The sequence below is a fragment of the Herpailurus yagouaroundi genome, unplaced genomic scaffold, assembly GCF_014898765.1.
Source record: "Herpailurus yagouaroundi ecotype Mexico unplaced genomic scaffold, PumYag 100, whole genome shotgun sequence".
Lineage (NCBI taxonomy): Eukaryota > Metazoa > Chordata > Mammalia > Carnivora > Felidae > Herpailurus > Herpailurus yagouaroundi.
In genome coordinates this window covers 53,083,897-53,093,483 of record NW_024412391.1, presented here as the reverse complement: position 1 = coordinate 53,093,483, position 9,587 = coordinate 53,083,897, and positions in this window count along the sequence as shown.

Below are 9,587 nucleotides of genomic sequence, written 5' to 3'. Positions count from 1 at the left end.
AGGTCTCCATTAGCTACTTGCTATGGACTGATGATTACTTGATATGGTTAAACTAGTTCAAAGGGTAATTAAATTAATAGCCAAAGAAAATATGAGCCACATATGAATCCAACTCTTAAACAGAGTTTCCTAATAAATATTTAGGTCATTGACTTTCTTTTTATTTGTATTTCCTGATGTAGCTCAAGGATTTCATCATAGTTTCCTCATTTGGTCTCTTCAGATCTAGAAGATGAAAATACATACATACATGCAAGCATACCTATATGTCTAACAAAAAGGAATTGCCTAAATAAGTAGACTGATTAGGATTTCAGGTTTTTTCTATGTCTGTGTGTTGTTTTCCTGTACTTTGCTTGTTTACATTTGCCTCCATAATTCCACAGAACTGTACTTCTGCATACTTTGACATTTTAAAAAATGGTACATAAAATGAAAGCCAGTGTTTCAAATTTGACAATCTTCTGGTTCAAGTAACAAAAGAAGAGCCTTAATTTCTCAAATTTCTTTCCAAATGTTTCCATAATTTTGTTTTCTTTTCTCAGAAACATCTCCACTAAATTCAATGCTCTGAAAGACATATATGATGTTTCTTGCAAGATTGATAAAATAAAGGAAAAGGACAGGAAAAATCCAAGAGTCTATTATGCAATTTGCATTTTTAGAGACTTGCTTGCAAACCTTAACTAAAAAAATAAGTCTTAGATTAGATTAATTTAATATTCATTTAAGGGAGGAAAACCAGAACTTTTTTTTAAATGTTTCATGTGTATAGGTCAGGCAGAAACTTGCTTTTTCTTTTTCTACTTCTCAAATTCTCTGAATTTCACATTATGAACTTAGTATCTACAAGAGAGATATGTTTGCAATGAATAAAGAGGCATAATGTTTTACAATTAGTTTCTTTTAATTTGAACTGATGTCTGTAAGTGGTTTGTTTGGCTTAATATATTGAATAATTATTACCTACATGCTATTGGGTATGTAATTAGTGGGCACACAAGAGAGACTAGAGTAAGAATGTAATTAATTGTATAATGATGCTAAAACAAGAATGTATATGAAAGAAGTTGAATCCATGTCTTCAACAGATTGTGGAGAGTAAGTGCTTTATAAAGGAATTCCCATAATAGCAAATATTACCAAAATAGTAATGTATTTGAATATAATGATATAAAAATTATTCTTAATAGAATATTAATTTGAATTGTTTTCCAAATATTAGTTAACTAGGCATTTCCAAATATTATTTGAGATACATTAATGTAAGATGAGATGTATAACTTTTATCTCTTTAAACTCCTGGTTTATTTCCTTTACCCCTTGGGTATCTTCAATTCCTTTGAACAACCAACCAATCAGTGAAGTGTTTATTAAGTGTCTACTGCAGACTCCGTAGTCTGCCAGGTATTGAGGTGTGGGGCATGCATATGTATAATCCATGGTCCCTCAACTCAAGGAATTTACAATTAGGTAGTGAGTGCTATGGGAAGCAAAGTGAATAAACAGACATGAAAAATTGGAGGTCAAAAACAAGGTAGACATCAAGGATGCTAAGATAATTCAATGAGGAAAGAATTAGCACAACTGTATATGAGCACACAAAAGAATGGGTTGGACCTCTATCTAACACCCTATCCAAAAATTAATTCAACATGGACCAGAGGCCTAAATGTAAGATCTAAAACTATAAAGCTCAAGATAAAATGAGGGAGTAAATCTTCATGACCTTGGATTAGGCAATTAATACTAAGATATGACACCAAAAATCAAAAGACAAAACACCAAAAACAAAAGAAAAAAAATACATAAATTAGATATCATAATTGAAAGGTTTTGTCTTGCAAAGGACACTGCAAAAAAAGTGAAAAGACAACTCAGAATGGAGAAAAATTTTGCAGATCATACCTTTTTTAAGAGACTTGTCTCCAGAATATATCAAGAGTGCTTCCTATTCAGTAATACAGACAACTCAAGAAATGGGCAAGGGAATTGAATAGAGATTTCTCCAGAGAAGATTTACAAATGGTAGACAGGCAAATGAAAAGATGCTTAACATTATTAGCTATAAGGGACATGCAAATCAAACCTGCAATGAGCTACAACTTTACACCGACTAGGCTGGCTGTAATCACAAAGACAATGATGAGTAGTGGGAAGATGTGAAGAAACTGGAATTCTCTAACTATTGGTGAGAGTGTAAAATGGTGCAGCTTCTTTAGAAAAGGCTCTGGCATTTCCTCAAAATGTTAGACATAGAGTTATTACATGACCCACCATTTCTCATAGATTACTACATGAGGAAAATTAAAATCTAGGCTCATGTGGAACATGTACACTAATGCTTTTAGCAATAACATTCATAAAAGTCAAAAATTGGAAACAACCCAATTATCCATCAACTGATGAAGGGGCAAACAAAATGTATGCCCACACAATGAAATATTATGTAGCATAAAAGGGAAAAAGTACTGATTTAGGCTATGGCATGGCTGAAACTTGAAAATAGTATGCTCAGTGAAAAAAGGCAGCCACAAGGGGCCATATATTGTATAATTCCACTTATGTGAAGTTTTCAAGATAGGCAAATTCATAGAGACAGAAAATAGATCATAGTTGCCTAGGGCTGGGTTTCAAATAGGGAGTGGAGGGGAAATGGGCAAGTACTGCTGATGGGTTCTTGGGGTGATAAAAATGCTCTAAATGGTCATGGTTGCACAACTCTGTGACTATACTAAAAACTACCGAATTGTACACTTTATGGGAATTATACCTCAATAATTTTGTTAACTTTTGTTAAGTAGTATGAATATAAGTGGGAGGTTTTTTTTTTTTAATTTTTTTAACGTTTATTTATTTTTGAGACAGAGACAGAGCATGAACGGGGGAGGGGCAGAGAGAGAGGGAGACAGAATCGGAAGCAGGCTCCAGGCTCTGAGCCATCAGCACAGAGCCCAACGCGGGGCTTGAACTCACGGACCGCGAGATAGTGACCCGGGCTGAAGTCGGACGCTTAACCGACTGAGCCACCCAGGCGCCCCTAAGTGGGAGGTTTAAATGACACCTTCAACCTTATTGATTCTATGAAGAGAAGACTAGTTTTTTTTTTTTATTTAAAGAAAAAAAGAAAATTTTAGACTTGGTGTAGAATTGAGGAAACATCTAGTCTCCCTAAATGCTCCCATTTTTCAGATGAGCAACTTAAACAATAGAGTGGCAGTTAAGCCCATGAATTCTGGAGGCACACAGGCAGTGGGTCTCTATCACTCAATGACTAAGTCCTTCTGGACAAGGCCTGTGAACTCACAGCCTCAATGTTGCCATCTACAAAGAAAGATGGATACGGAATATGATCTACAGTTGTTATGGGATTAAACAAGAACACACACATACAGGCCTGAAATATAAGGAGTGCCCAATGAAAATTAGCTATTGTTATTAAAGTGTGCTCACTCCCTCAAGTCATTTAGTATATGTAGTGGAGCTAGGGTATTAAAATTTTTCTGACTTTTTTTTTTCCCTATGCTCTTTCCATTATACCAAAGATTAAAAATTAATCATTCCACCAGAAAAGAATCTGAATGTATCTGAAAACAAATCACTTAAGAATAATTGATTTCCTATGATTTTGAGTCTATAGTCGGAATGAACCTGTACTTAAGGTTTTAAACAGGTCTTGTTATAAACCTGTCACATCTAGACATAAAGTTTTGCCAAGAGAGTACTTACAGCTTGACCCCAGGGATCATTTTTCTTTCCTCTGAATTCTCACTCTCGCCCAACATTCAACCTATTACATGTTCATCTGATGGAATGACTCATTACATCTGCATGTCTTAGGTAATGAAATCTGAAAACAACTTTACAAAGCAACTAACTTTAAAAAAAATGTTTTTAACGTTAATTCATTTTTGAGGGAGAGAGAGAGAGAGAGAGAGTGCACGCATGAGTTGGGGAGGGGCAGAGAGCAAGGGAGACACAGAATCCAAAGCAGGCTCTAGGCTCTGAGCTGTCCCCACAGAGCCCCATGTGGGGTGCAAATTGATGAACCACAAGATTATGACATAAGCCAAAGTTGGACACTTAACCGACTGAGCCTCCCAGGCATCCCACAACTAGCTTTTAATCTTTATCCAGGGTTTATCCTCCAGGAGAAACAGAGAATAGCTGTAGATCTTTCTTAGGCTTTTGATAGCATTCTATCTGCATGGCTAATATGAGTTGGCACCTCTTGTGCATATGTTTATTATTTTGATTATTGACCTCTGCAGGTGTCATCATAGTAACATTTTGATTAGTAGACAAAGAGGTTCTGTCTACAAAGGTACTATCTGAGATTATCTAGATGAGAATACAAAGCATTTAGGTATGAGGAATATATCATAAGTGTATATTTACGTACTGCTGATGAGAGTGTTTATTGACACAACCATTTTGGAGATTTTGGCAAAATGTTTCAAAAGCCTTCACCCTTTGATCTGGCATTTCCATCACCAGGAATTTAATCAATAGGAATCATGAGACATATGCCCAAATATTCACTTATTAAAACTTGATCAAAAGATTATATACAGTCATGAAATTTTAAAAACAACTAGCCAGTTAATAATAGCTTAAAATTAAGTGTAACTGTGGTTTATATTTTTAAAATTCATAATTTTAACTTTTTTAAAGTGTTTATTCAATTTTGAAAGAGAGAGAGAGTGTGGAAGGGCCAGAGAGAGAGGGAGACACAGAATCCGAAGCAGGCTCCAGACTCTGAGCTGTCAGCACAGAGCCCTGTGCAGGGCTTGAACCCACGAACTGTGAGATCATGATCTGAGCTGAAGTTGGGTGCTTGCCTGACTGAGCTACTCAGGCACCCCTTAAAAACCATAATTTAAAAGGATGCCTTATGTGAAAAAAATAGTTTCAAAGTAGTATGCACAGTAGGGTGACAAAGTTAGAAAAATCATTATGCATATACTTGCATTAAGGTTTATCATTTACTTATTATTTTATTTTTTTAAAGTATGCATGCATGTGCAAGCAGTGGGGGAGGGACGGGGCGGGGAGAGAGAGAGACAGAGAAAGAGAATCTTAACCAGGCTCCACCCCAGCGTGGTACCAAGGCGAGGCTCAGTCTCATTACCCTGAGATCATGACCTGAAATCAAGAATCAGACGCTTAATAGACTGAGCCACCCAGGCACCCCAAGCTTTATTATTTAGATTTGATTGGCAAAGTGTCATTTGTATATTTATCCCAGTAATTCCTTCAGACTCATGAGCTTTAAAAATCTGTGGATTTCTCAGCTAACTGCCTTTCTTTGGAAACTATTGTTATCAGAAGTTGAACTCTACAGACAAATGGGAAGAGTTTATTTAGTGCAGTTATTTTATGGTCTATTAGTATTACTACTGAATTGTATTAAATTCAACTTCAGTCTTCGGAATGTGAAAATGTAGATGCCATGACAGTGTTTCTGTAAAAGTTTTTATGAGTATTTTCAATGTGACCTATTCTTTGTGTTCATTCTTTTTCACTGTATTTATTTTAATCCTTGTAAAATATAATGGTTTTAAACCAAAGTAGACAAAGCAGAAAGTTTTGTCTTCTTGATGTGCTGTAGCATATTTGAAAGACATCCAGATGTCATCAAGGCTGTTTTCCCAGTAACTCTGCCAATTTGTCATGTACTCTAGGCTTTGCGACATTGTGGCTTTGTGGCTTTGCAGCTTTGCAATCTTTTTATGTCATATAGTATTGTAGGCCATGTATCAGACAAATATGTAGTAGACATGACAGAAAATAGTCACTTCTGAGTCTTGTATCTCTTCTGTGTTTCTATTTTGAGTAAAGTCTCTTGTGCTCCTGGAATGCCGATTTCATACGAGTAAACACAAGAAGGAAATTTACCTCTTTGGATGTAGTCATTTTAGCCAGCTGTCTTCTTTCTCCGAAAAGAAAGGCTGAACTCATATGTGTACATGTAATACAGAAAATATGGGAAGTAATTATACTAAGGAATGGAGAAGATAAAACGTTAAGATTCAGACTGTGTCCCCCCCCCCCCACCACTGGTAGTTTCCTTCAGTATGAGGGTGAGGTGCTTTGTGTTACCCTGTTGTTGTACCATCACAACAGTGGGAGTGACTGAAGTGATGGCATGCATTCCACCACCAAGTAGCTGTTCCTTCGAATATCACCCAAAGCCTTTTTTGCCACTTTCCCCACCCCCACCCAACCCACCTCCAGGTCAAAGTAATCTCTAGTGGGCTCTTTGACAGAAAGCATTGCCACATATGTTTCAAAAATAATATATTTATATATTTATATTATGTTTAGTATAAATTATATATATAGCATACATTGTATATATAGTATACATTATATATAGTATACAGTGTATGTGTATAGGTGTGGGTGTGTATGTGTGTGTATATATATGTATATGTGTGTGTGTATGTGTGTGTGTGTATGTGTATTTCCTTTCCCCCTCTAAGAAGAGAGTTGCATTCAGCAATAGAATAGATATTTTATTTTCTAAAAATTTTGAGTGATTATTTGAAACATCTTTAAAATTCACACTAAATATCCTGAAAGACAGTAGTTTTATTTATTTATTTTATTTTATTTTATTTTATTTTATTTTATTTTATTTTATTTTATTAAAAAAATTTTTTTTAACGTTTATTTATTTTTGAGACAGAGAGAGACAGAGCATGAACGGGGGAGGGGCAGAGAGAGAGGGAGAGACAGAATCCGAAGCAGCCTCCAGGCTCTGAGCCATCAGCCCAGAGCCCGACGCGGGGCTCAAACTCACAGACTGCGAGATCGTGACCTGAGTTGAAGTCGGACGCTTAACCGACTGAGCCACCCAGGCGCCCTGACAGTAGTTTTATTTTAAAGAAAAATTAATGATCACCCCATTTCGGACATGATGTATAATTCAAGACTCTTCATAGCACTTTTCACGTAGGAGTCTTGCATGGCCTCCCATGGCTCCAGGGATCAAGTTACCCCAATGCAGATTTTGAGACTTCCCATTCTAAGAAGATAGCTAAACCATAGATGATGCCATCTTGCTCGCCAACTCAATGCTGCAGAGTCTATGTAAGGGGGTGAGAAGAAGCATAAGGCCAATGAACTAATGTGAAAGCTGAGCAACCTGGGCGGATAGAGAGCAGAGTGGCTTTATATGAAGCTGGCAGGCAGCCTGGCAGACTCCTGCAGAAAACAGGCTGGCAGAGGAGCTTTTGAATTGTTCCTTTTCTCTTTCTATGAGAAAATAGCAATATCCTCTTAGGGACAGCATCATCGCAGTACCCAGAGGGTAAGGAGCTGACAGAAATAAAAAAGGCAGACAAACCCTAAACTATCCCAACTTTTTTCCTTCAGGCAATTTTTCCATTGTTATTATTGCACACTTAATATGTTCAATGTGTTCTTTATTTTGTATATCTAATTTTTTTTAAGAGAGAGCACAAGTGGGGTAGAGGAGCAGAGAGAGAGAGAGAGAGAGAGAGAGAGAGAGAGAGAGATTGAGAATCTTAAGCAGTTTCCATGCTCAGTAGGAAGCCCAATGCAGGGCTCAATCCCATTCCCTGGGATCTGAGCTGAAGCCAAGAGTCAGTTGCTCAACCACCTGAGTCACCCAGAGGCCCCTATGTGTTTAATTCTTGAAACGACAACAATAACAACACAACAGATTCAGAGAGGCTAACTAACCTGTTCAATATCACATAGCCAGTAGAGGTAGTACCAGGATCTGAATTCGGTTCTGTAACATCACAAGGCTTCCTCTCCCTTAACATTTGAAATTTATAATATTTGGAATTACAAATTTCACAAACAGCTGTCTTCAAGTATTATAAATGAATCTCCTAAGGAGTCATTTTCAAATTAGGCTAAAATATAAGTGTCCCCTGAGACTGGAAAATCCACTAAATGAATTAACATTTGGTTATTGGTATTCTTGAGTTACCAGCAGGCTGCAGACTAGAGTAATGAAGCCAGTGAAAACATGAAAGAACAAATGGAGGGCAGAAGAGCTATAAATGAAACCATCAAAGTAAATTGCTCTTTGCTCTATCTTTTATTGATGACACGTACGGTCCTAGGCAGAGTACAATTTGCACTCTTTGAAAGCCATCTCTACATGAAAACCTCAGAGACTTTACTTTCCCAGTAAACACTTATGATTACAGCCCAGGATAAGAGACAAAACTGTTTATCAAAGACTGGTCCTTTTATGGAGAAAGAACAAATAAGAGGTTTCCTCACATTGAACTTAATCAAACAAAGTTGCTTAAATGTAAAGAGTTCCAACTGAAGTAAATACTTAAAGAACTTGATTAGGAACATAAATTGCAATCTGTCTGGCCATTTAAAACATACACTGTTTCAAAGAAAAAGAAACATCTTACTTAAAAATATCATGTGTGAAATAAAGCAAGTATCCTCTTCTAATATTGGATGTTTGCTTAAGTATTTGTTTTAAGCAATATCGTGAAACACTGTGTTAACTTGTCTAACTTCTGCAGATATTAAATATTTTTAAAGTGGTTGATTGTGGAAAACTAAAATAGTATTTATAGTTGGTCATTTTACTTTTCTCATAATGTGTAAAAAATTATTTTTGATAGCCATATGCCATACTGTATTGTCTAGCTTAGTCATTTATCTTTAAGTTTGTTTCCATTTCAAAATTATTTAATTGTAATACAAACTCGTTTATGTTTATCCTTGATTATATGGCCGGTCATACTTATACTTGATTACGGGTTATTTCTCTTTGGTCATACTTCAAAATACTTTTAACAAGAGAAGGGAAATGAAAATATAAGATTGTAATGAATGGACATTTTATGACTGGACATGGATGCTCATGAATCAAAAAGTGATTCATATGAGAACTATTTTGATCTTTGAGAAATCAAAGATCTTTTTAAATCAAAGCTAAAACTTACACCAGTAAAACAGCTTCATGAAAATACAGATTTAAAGTGCTCTACATTGAACTTTGTACAAGAATGCTCAAAAATATTGAAAAACTGACTGAAATATAATTACATTTGACATATTAAAACCTCTCTAGGAACTGTCATTATCATCTTTCCTTTGGGCAAATTGAGCAAGTCTGACCTTTGGTACATCTGAGTTTGAACTTTATGTCACAACACATTATTTCAAGAGCAGACTTAAAGTATAATAGAAGTATCTCTTCCAGTGACATGAAATGACACAGAATAGTTAAAACTAAGCTATCCATAGATAAGGATTTTGGCTTCCCACCACCAAAGCTTTGCTTGAGAATCTTGATTTGGATAATGATTTGCTGTGTTGTCCCTGCTGTTGTCTTCTGGCTTTGGCCCTTCCATTCAGGCCACAAATGCACTGTAGACAGCAGCAACAATTAAGATCATTTTCTGGGGTCCCTCATCCACCACTCCATTTGATCTCAAGGTGCTTTAGCTTTCTGGATGACCTTACCTGACTTGTCATACCAACGATGCAGTATTATGCAGTATGTAGTAATATTTCCCTATTTTGCTTTGGTCACTTGTAACCATGTTTGGCTGAATTTTTGGGGGGGGGGGGGGGGG